The sequence below is a fragment of the Bombina bombina genome, chromosome 3 (assembly GCF_027579735.1).
Source record: "Bombina bombina isolate aBomBom1 chromosome 3, aBomBom1.pri, whole genome shotgun sequence".
NCBI classification, from domain to species: Eukaryota; Metazoa; Chordata; class Amphibia; order Anura; family Bombinatoridae; genus Bombina; species Bombina bombina.
The window spans coordinates 166,896,837-166,906,357 of NC_069501.1; the positions used below are offsets into that span (position 1 = coordinate 166,896,837).

The window sequence follows — 9,521 nt, forward strand, 5'->3', positions numbered from 1 at the left end:
AATAACTATTTAATATCTATTATACCTAGTTAAAATAATTAACAATTTACCTGTAAAATAAATATTAACCCTAACATAGCTACAATGTAATTATTAATTATATTGTAGCTATCTTAGGGTTTATTTTATAGGTAAGTATTTAGATTTAAATAGGAATATTTTAGTTTATAAATGAATTAGATTAATTTAATATAAATTTAGTTAGGGTTAGATAGAGTTAATATAGTTAATATAAATACTATAGTAACTATATTAACTATATTAACCCTAATATAATTAGGGTTAATATAGTTAATATATATAATGTAATACCTATATTAACTATAATATACTTAGGGTTAATATAGATAATATAGCTGGCGGCGGGGTAGGTAGATTAAATTAGGGGTTAATCATTTTAATAGAGATGGCGGCGGTGTAAGGGGCTTACATTAGGGGTTAATAATATTAATATAGCTGGCGACGGTATAGGGGGATTAGATTAGGGGTTAATAACTTTATTAGGGATTTCGGGGGGGGGGATCGCGGTTGACAGGTAGATAGACATTGCGCATGCGTTAGGTGTTAGGTTTTATTTAGCAGATCGCGGTTGACAGGGAGATAGACATTGCGCATGCGTTAGGTGTTAGGTTTATTTTCTAGTTAGTTTAGGGAGTTACGGGGCTCCAATAGTCAGCGTAAGGCTTCTTACGGCTGCTTTTTGTGGCGAGGTGAAAATGGAGTAAGTTTTCTCCATTTTCGCCACGTAAGTCCTTACGCTGCATATTGGATACCAAACTGCGCTGGTTTGGTATACCTGCCTATGGCCCAAAAAACTACGGGCGACGGCAGAAATATACGCGAGTAACTTCTAGGTTACGCCGTATATAGGATACCAAATCAGCGTAAATATTGGCGTCGCCGGCTTTTGCGGGTGACGATTTATATGGGATCGACCCCCTGGTCTTTTGTGTTTGCAAATAGGAACTACAGTCACTGGAATCAATTCCTTTTATTTAGGAACTTTCTGTTTGCACATTCCTGCACAGCCAGTGACTGCAACTAAATATTCATCTACCTTATCTACACCCTCCAACTGCCTTCCTCCAGACTCACCATTGTCTACTTAACAAAGGTACTCTGCAGATGTACATATTTCATTTTACCTTATATTTCTTGTGAATTGCATAATATCAGTTTAAGCTCTCCACTCTGTCCTGTGACATCACAAGCTCTGCAAAGACTCATCTGTGCACACAGAGCAGGAAGTCTCCTCCCCTCCAGATCAGATACCAACATTCAGAGACTCTAGTCACTGCTGTGAGCTTCACAAAAGATTCTGTGAGTACACAATGTTTTATTGAACAGACTTAGCATTTAAGAAACTGCTACTTAATTGTGGATTGCATAAAACATATAAGGTTGTCTAAACTGCTACTGAATTGTGGACTGCATAAAACATATAAGACTGTCTTACTTCTCATGCCTGATTAACTCACTCACTGCAGCTTTGCATAAAACATATAAGACTGTCTTACTTCTCTTGCCTGATTAACTCACTCACTGCAGCTTAACTGTTAAAGCAACTCTCAAGTATATTCTAAGGAAAAGACAAAGTAATTCCACCTTATTTTAATTTTTCTTACTACTCAGTTAATTTATCTTTAAAGTTCCATCATCTATAAATAATAGATTGAATGGATACCAAAGTTATATCTTGTTTGTACATTCTCCATACAAAATTAACCTTTGCAAACTAAATTCTCAATTAGTGTTACATTCAAATATTTCTAAATCTTACATAATACTAAGCCAAATAAGAAGGAAAAAAAAATAATAAATAAAAAAAAAAAAAAAAGAATAAGAATTTAGTGATTTATATTCAGCTAGTATGGATCCTGCTGAAATACCTCAATTCGTATATAATTTAAATCAAAAGGTGGATAAAATGGGACAAGCCATTTTAGATTTGCAACTTGAAACTCAGGTACTTAGAGAACTAATTAAAGATCTCAAAGATCAAAACACACCAAGTACTGAGCCACAAGTAAGCCTACCAGAACCTTTCACTGGTGATAGGAGGTTATACAGGCAATTCAAAAATGCATGCCATTTGTTATTTAACCTAAAACCCAAAACGTACCCTACAGACAGGGTCAGGGTTCTTTCAACAATTTCATTTCTTAGGTCAGAACCCAGGGTGTGGGCTGACCACTTATGTGAAACAAATGATCCTTTGCTGAATTCTTTCTCAGGATTTTTTTCTGCTATGGATGAGCTGTACAGGGATGCAGATATACAACTCACCGCTGAACAAAAAATGAGGAGTCTCAAGCAAGGAAAAAAAACAGTAGAAGACTACATCACCGAATTTAAATTATATGCATCAGATTCTGCTTGGAGTTCTGTTTCCCTAAGAAATCAGTTCAGACTGGGATTGTCTGACTCAGTTAAAGATGAACTTGCTCAAATAGAAATGCCAAGTACCTTAGAAGCACTTATGAAAGTGGCAACACAAATTGACCGAAGACTCAGGGAACGCAAGGCAGAACGCAGCTATTCTGAAACTACATCTAAGCCATCTTCATCTACTTACTCACACCAGAGACCTATAACTATAGAACAAGCAACACCCATGGAGATTGGAGTTATTAGAGGACCCCTTACCGCAGATGAAAGAATGAGACGTAAAACCAACCATCTCTGTATGTATTGTGGCAATTCCAACCATATGGTCACAGATTGCCCCATCTTACGCAAGAACAAAAAGAGTAAGTTTTTAACTATAAATAATACTAGTCATGTAGAAAAAACACTTTCTTATTGCAATTTATCTCTTACTCTGCAGTGGGACCTTAGAAGACTCACAACCAATGCCATAGTGGACTCCGGAGCTTTTGGCAATTTCATAGATATCAGCACTGTTCAAAAAAATAAAATACCTACCGTATTAAAAAAAACTCCAGTCTCTCTCAAGGTTATTGATGGTTCTGATCTAAAAAATGGTCCAATCACACATAACACAATTCCAATATTAGTTACTATTGATGGGGCACATACAGAATATCTTACATTTGACATCATACCATCACCACATTTTCAGGTTGTTTTGGGTCTGTATTGGTTACAGTTACACAACCCTAGCATCAATTGGTCTAGTTTCTCAGTAAACTTTAATTCACCCTATTGTGAAAGCACTTGTTACCCACAGCCTGTAATACTTCAAGCAACTACTGAAGAAGTAAAAATACCTGAACCCTATCAAGATTTTGTTGAAGTCTTCAGTAAGTCTGAGGCCGAATCATTACCCCTGCACCGGGTTTATGACTGCCCGATAGAACTAATCCCTGGAGCAACATTACCAGTTGGTCACTTATACCCATTAAGTCAACCGGAATTGGATCATTTAAAGCAATACCTACAGGACAACCTAAGGAAAGGTTTCATATGCCCCTCTTCCTCTCCTGCCGCAGCTGGTATGTTCTTCGTGACCAACAAAGACTCTACTCTCAGACCTATAATAGATTATAGGGAGCTCAACAAACGTACAGTAAAAAACCGGTACCCACTTCCATTGATACCGGAACTGATCGAACGCCTAACCAATGCATCCATTTTCACAAAGCTTGATTTAAGGGGGGCTCACAACCTAATCCGTATAAGGGAAGGTGACGAATGGCTCACTGCATTCAGAACGAGGTATGGCCTCTATGAATACCTAGTGATGCCATTCGGCCTTTGTAATGCCCCCGCAACCTTCCAACACTTCATAAACAACATATTCCGTGATTTACTAGATGTCTGTTTGGTTGTATATCTTGATGATATTCTAATTTATTCTAATAACATATCAGACCACATAAAAAATGTACGTTGGGTGTTAGCTCGTTTAAAAATACATAAGTTATATGCAAAATTAGAGAAGTGTTCTTTCCACAACACTTCCATTTCATTTCTAGGATACACAATTTCCTCAGCTGGCATTCAGATGCAGTCAGAAAAGGTTGAAGCAGTTAAACATTGGCCACAGCCTACTGATCGGAAATCTTTGCAAAAATTTCTTGGTTTTGCTAACTATTATCGAAAATTTATAAAGAATTTTTCGACGGTTGTAAAACCACTCACTCAACTCACTGGAACTACACATCCATTCCTATGGGAAGAGAAGCATACTCATGTTTTTGAAAATTTAAAAAGATTATTTACAGAAGCTCCTATACTAATGTTGCCAAATGTTGAACTACAATACATACTGGAGGTGGACTCTTCAGATTATGCTATAGGTGCTGTATTATCCCAACAAAAAGCTCCTAACAAACCTATGCACCCAATCTCTTTCTTTTCTTAGACCATGACATCTGCAGAAAGAAACTATGCAATTGGGGATAAAGAATTGCTAGCCATTCGTCGATCTTTGGAATTCTGGAGACACCTTCTTGAAGGTGCAAAGAAAACTTTCATAATCTACACTGACCATAAAAACCTACAATATCTCAAAAATAATAAAACCTTGTCAGCCAGACAGGTTAGATGGAGTCTTTATTTTGCTAGATTCGATTTCCAAATCATATATCGACCTGCTTGAAAAAATGGAAAAGCGGATGCACTTTCCCGTCAACTATCAATACCTCCAACATTTTCAAAACCCTCAAATATCATACCAACGGAAAGATTAATTGGGTTGACCTCAGATTTCATCTCGGATGTTAAGAAGTTTTCAAATACTCCACCCCCTGACTCCAAATTTGACTTGATCATCAAGGATGGAATATATTACTATAAAGATAGAATCTACTTACCTGAACCCCTCAGACTAGAAATAATCAAAGAACACCATGATACTCCATTATCTGGACACCCAGGAGAAACTCGTACATTACAGCTGTTAACTAGATTATACTGGTGGCCGAACATGAAAAGATCTATCTCTGAATACATCAAGGGCTGTATTACCTGTCAAACTTGTAAAACTGAAAAGAAAACATCATATGGCTTATTAATGCCCATTCCAGTTTCAGACAGACCATGGAAACAAATCGGAATCGATTTCATCGTTGATTTACCTCCCTCTAAAACTCACACCACTATAATGGTAGTCGTTGATAGCTTCTCAAAAATGGCACATTTTATACCATTCCATAAGCTGCCAAGTTCAGCTGAAACTGCCACTCTCTTTATCGAACAAATAGTCAGGTTACATGGAGTACCATCCATTGTGATCTCAGATAGGGGTTCCCAATTCACTTCCAGATTCTGGAAAAGCCTTTGTCTTTCCCTTGGTATCAAACACCAATATACAACATCATTCCACCCTCAAGCTAACGGACAAGTAGAAAGAATAAATCAATGGTTGGATGAATACCTACGTTGTTTCTGTTCCTATCAACAACATAACTGGATAACATTTCTACCATTTGCAGAATTTGCGTACAATAATCTAACTAATTATTCAACTAAACTTACTCCGTTTTTCGCGAATTATGGATTTCATCCTTCTTTCACTCAAGTTTCCTCTACTCCTTCAGATTCTCCCCTGGTGGATGAATTTAATAATTCACTACAGGATAATTTCAATTTTATTAAAGACAATATTATAAAGGCACAAAATTCACAGAAGTACTACTATGATTTAAGACGCTGGGAACCACCTCGCTATCAAATTGGAGACCAAGTTTGGTTATCAACCAAAAACTTAAGGATACAAGTACCCAGTAGGAAATTGACTCTCAAGTATTGTGGACCATTCACAATTGTGAAAGTTGTTAATCAGAATGCGGTTACACTTAAATTACCACCTTGTATGAAAATACACGCTACTTTTCATGTTTCCCTCCTTAAGCCTTATACTCCAACGAGATCTAAAGCTCCTATACTCCCATCCTCACTCAGCATGCAAGACTCGGATGTGTATGAGGTTAAGGAACTCCTTGATTCACGTTATTCTAGAGGAATGTTACAATACCTTGTGAGGTGGAAGAATTATTCGGAAGAAGAAGATAATTGGGAGCCTGCTTCTAATATTTACGCACCTAGGTTGGTGGCACAATTTCACAGGAGATTTCCGGACCGTCCCAGGCTTACTTGAGGGGGGAGTCATGTCAGGAATTGTGGTTATGCTGTACCTTTAAGGAATTCAGCCAATAGGATTCTTCCTCCTCTCATTTAAACACCTGCTCAGGTTACAAACGTTGCTTAGTATTTTGTTATTTTCACTAGTAACACTGAGCCTTGCTACAGCTGAACTACTGCCTTCTCTCTGCATTTGTTTAACCTCTTGGTCTTTTGTGTTTGCAAATAGGAACTACAGTCACTGGAATCAATTCCTTTTATTTAGGAACTTTCTGTTTGCACATTCCTGCACAGCCAGTGACTGCAACTAAATATTCATCTACCTTATCAACACCCTCCAACTGCCTTCCTCCAGACTCACCATTGTCTACTTAACAAAGGTACTCTGCAGATGTACATATTTCATTTTACCTTATATTTCTTGTGAATTGCATAATATCAGTTTAAGCTCTCCACTCTGTCCTGTGACATCACAAGCTCTGCAAAGACTCATCTGTGCACACAGAACAGGAAGTCTCCTCCCCTCCAGATCAGATACCAACATTGAGAAACTCTAGTCACTGCTGTGAGCTTCACAAGAGATTCTGTGAGTACACAATGTTTTATTGAACAGACTTAGCATTTAAGAAACTGCTACTTAATTGTGGATTGCATAAAACATATAAGGTTGTCTAAACTGCCGCTGAATTGTGGACTGCATAAAACATATAAGACTGTCTTACTTCTCTTGCCTGATTAACTCACTCACTGCAGCTTAACTGTTAAAGCAACTCTCAAGTATATTCTAAGGAAAAGACAAAGTAATTCCACCTTATTTTAATTTTTCTTACTACTCAGTTAATTTATCTTTAAAGTTCCATCATCTATAAATAATAGATTGAATGGATACCAAAGTTATATCTTGTTTGTACATTCTCCATACAAAATTAACCTTTGCAAACTAAATGACACTATACTACTTGGTTTCACTTTGAAGCTAGTGTTACCATATCAATTAGTGTTACATTCAAATATTTCTAAATCTTACAATAAAGCAACAATATTACAAGGGAGGAAATAAGCCCGGTAAACTTTTGGCTAGGAGTATCCGCAGACAACAGCTTAAGTCTCATATACATTCTTTACAGGGGGTGGGTGGCACCTCTTTATGTGGCTCCAAACAGATTGCAGCCTCCTTTCATTCTTACTATTCGAGACTCTATAACATTTCGCAAATGGATACAGACACTCCCCGGGAGTCCCCTGACCCAGACAGACTTACCGCAATAGACAACTACTTATCCTCCATAAACCTCCCTCAGCTTGACTCTGACAGAAGGGACTTTCTTGACTCACCTATTACCTTAGAAGAGCTGTCTCAGGCCCTTAGTGATCTCCCAAATGGCAAGTGCCCTGGCCCAGATGGACTCACGCCAAAATACTACTGAGTTTTTCTTAAAACACTAGGCCCCCATATGCTCCAACTATTTAATAACCTAATAACGACTTCCCACTTGACTGGCCCATCCCTGGAAGCGTACATTACTGTTATTCCTAAACAGGGTAAGCCCCCTACTTCCCCAGCCAACTTTCGAGCAATTTCCTTGTTAAATTCGGATGTTAAGGTCTTTGCCAAAATTTTGGCTAAAAGACTCAACAAATACCTCCCTTCCTTAATTTCTTCTGACCAGGTGGGCTTTGTCCCTGGTAGAGAGGCATGTGATAACACCAGTAGGGTGATTCAGCTGGTGTCACATGCTCAGATGGTGGGAGAGAGACTGGTGCTTCTTTCGACCGACGCGGAGAAGGCCTTCGACCGCGCTGATTGGCTTTTTCTGCGTCGGGTCTTAAGGACCATGAACTTTGGAGCCTCTTTTATAAATATGGTATTTGCACTGTATTCAACGCCGAATGCCAGAGTCCGTGTTAACAACACCTTGTCAGATACCTTCTCTATCTCGAACAGCACCAGGCAGGGGTGTCCCCTGTCACCCCTTCTTTTTGCCCTCTCTATTGAGGCACTGGCCCAAAAAATTCGGGATAACCCACAAATAAGGGGACTGCGATTAGGCGACGTGGACTACAAACAGGCTCTTTACGCCGACAATATTCTTTATACATTAACTGATATAGAAACCTCACTTCCAGAACTATTAGCTGAATTATCACAATATGGGGAGCTTTCCAACTTCCACCTAAATCTAACCAAATCGGAAATCTTAAACATCAACGCCCCCCCAGCGCAGGTTGAAAGACTTGCTCATAATTACCAAATACCTATTGCCTCTTCCAAACTGAAATACCTGGGTATCTATCTGTCAGCTCACCCCACAGACCTTTTTAAAAATAACTTTCTGACCTTGCGTAGGGAAATCACTAACGACTTGTCCTCTTGGTCAAACAAAATGTTATCCTGGCTTGGTAAAATTAGTCTAATTAAAATGAACATTCTCCCCCGTATCCTGTACTTGCTACAGACTGTCCCTGTGGCCCTGCCTAGGGATTTTCTTCCCCAACTTCAGCGTACATTGGAGCAGTTTGTTTGGTCAGGGGTTAAACCTAGGGTACCTAGGAAAACACTATACCTACCCTGTGAAAAGGGAGGCCTGGGGTTTCCAGATTTGGCATTATACAGGAGAGCAATCTTCCTACAAAGGTTAGTCGAACTGTCTCATAATTCAACCCAAAAGCAGTGGGTCAGATTGGAGGGACAAATCTTTAAAATGCATAACGTTGGCACACTAGCTTGGATTCCCCCGCCTAGTCGCCCTGCCCTGATACAGAAATATCATCTCACAATGGCCACACTACAAGAATGGTATAGACTTTTGGCTATCTCTACACACATTTCTTCGATACATTCCCCCTGCTCCCAATCATAGAAAACCCCAAAATTCCAAACCATGCACTCTGGACCCGTATGAGTACGTATTACCCCCTCCGTGAGGGCACTCTACACTACGCTATGCACAAGGGCAAACTTCGCTCACAGCTAGACATGACTAAACAATTTGGTGATTTTTTCTCCTCCTGGCTCCGATACCATCAGCTTTCACACTACCTCACTCATCACAGACATAGGGATAGGTTCCTGAGGGACCTTACACCCTTTGAGACTCTTTGCTCTGGCACACTCTGCCCTAGACGCTTAATCTCAAAGATATATAGGATTCTACTTTTGCCGGCTGACACTCGACTCCCCTCTTTTACATTGGCCTGGGACAAGGACCTTAGCAATACTACTGAGGAAGAGGACTGGATACGTTCCTTTACTTTAACTAAATGATCCTCTGTCTCGGCAACTGTCCAAGAGATACACTTAAAGCTCCTAACCAGATGGTATCATACACCAGTGAGGCTACACAAATACTTCCCCTCGGCCAGCCCTCTGTGTTGGAGGGGATGCGATGAGCACGGCTCCCTGATCCACATTTGGTGGTCGTGCCCCAGACTGGGGGATTTCTGGGGGACTGTGACAGAGATTATGTCTTGTA

The 9,521-nt window shown here is 39.3% G+C and overlaps 1 long non-coding RNA gene across 1 annotated transcript; it reads left to right on the top strand.

Moving 5' to 3' along the window:
- The first annotated feature begins 2,611 nt into the window (after window positions 1-2,611).
- LOC128651532 (uncharacterized) lies at window positions 2,612-2,939 on the top strand. The gene is made up of 2 exons (XR_008401113.1): window positions 2,612-2,750; window positions 2,828-2,939. It is a non-coding gene; the product is annotated as an uncharacterized LOC128651532 (long non-coding RNA).
- Window positions 2,940-9,521: the final 6,582 nt, after the last annotated feature.